Raw genomic sequence first — 1,204 nt, 5'->3', positions numbered from 1 at the left:
AGGGTGAGCAGAAAGGGAAGCCCCCAAAGGCAAAGTGTATAAGCGTTTTTCCGTCTATTCTAAAATAACCCCTGAAGAAGAAAGGTTCTCCTTTCGCAACTGGTGGGAACAATAAAACCCTTGTTCAGTGTTTTCCAAGTGTGTGCACCCAAGTGTTGACATATATATATATATTTAAATGAATATATATATATATATCCCTTTGTTTTCCGAGGTTTTCTTAATTGCCAACCCTTATTTTCTGTCTTATTTCACGGAGCTCCTCATTTACCATTTTCTGATTCGATACATGCTTAGCGAGGGCCTCTGTTCAGGCAGTCTTGGTGCCAAAGGGAGCTGAAGAGGGTTCAACGCTGGTCGACCACTCTCGACATGTCGTAGACACTCGAGCCACGGCCTGGGGGTTTAAAAGAAGGTCCCCTTCACTCCGAGTAGTCCGAGTGGCGCTGGCTACCACACCCAAGTGCAGGAAACAAAAATACCTTAACATAAGTACCCAAGAAAGTGCTGGAGAAACAGCCCCGCTGGTAGCGTAGTGGTTATCGCACCAGACCAGTATTCTTGAGGTCGTGGGTTCGGATTCCACCCGGCGGGCATTTTTTCACCACTTTCTTTTCGACTGATAAAATTCTTCATATCTTTCTGTGACCCACCACAACCTACCCTTTGCTTTCCGAGGTCTTCTTGACTGCCAACACCCATTTTCTGTCCTATTTCACGGAGCCCCTCGGTTCCCATTTTCTGATTCGCTACATGCTTAGCGAGGGCCTCTGTTCTGGCAGTCTTGCTGCCAAAGGGAGCTTAAGAGGGTTCAACGCTGGTCGACCACTCTCGACATGCCGTAGACACTCGAGTCAAGACCCGGGGGTTAAAAAGGTCTCCTTCACCCCGAGTAGTCCGAGTGGCGCTGGCTACCACCCCCAAGTGCAGGAAACAAAAATACCTTGACATAAATACCCGAGAAAGTGCTGGGGAAATAGCCCCGCCGGTACCGTAGTGGTTATCGCACCAGACCGGTATTGTGGAGGTCGTGGGTTCGGATCCCACCCGGCGGGCATTTTTTCTCTACTTTCTTTTCGACTAAAAAAATTCTTGTCTCTGTGTATGACCCAGCACAACCTCCCCTTTGCTTTCTGGAGTTTTCTTGACTGACAAACCTTACTTTCTGTCTTATTTCATGAGCCCGTCATTTCCCATTCTCTCA

General features: G+C 47.9%; 1 non-coding gene across 1 annotated transcript; it reads left to right on the top strand.

Annotated features, from left to right (window-relative positions):
- The first annotated feature begins 521 nt into the window (after positions 1-521).
- On the top strand, positions 522-594 carry Trnat-agu (transfer RNA threonine (anticodon AGU)). The gene has a single exon. It is a non-coding gene; the product is annotated as a tRNA-Thr (tRNA).
- Positions 595-1,204: the final 610 nt, after the last annotated feature.

Source organism: Haemaphysalis longicornis, unplaced genomic scaffold (genome assembly GCF_048455015.1).
Source record: "Haemaphysalis longicornis isolate Haplotype H1 unplaced genomic scaffold, Haemaphysalis longicornis Haplotype H1 scaffold_11, whole genome shotgun sequence".
In the NCBI taxonomy this organism is placed as follows: Eukaryota; Metazoa; Arthropoda; class Arachnida; order Ixodida; family Ixodidae; genus Haemaphysalis; species Haemaphysalis longicornis.
The sequence above is the reverse complement of the archived record's forward strand: the minus strand, read 5'-3'. Positions and strand labels throughout refer to the sequence as shown.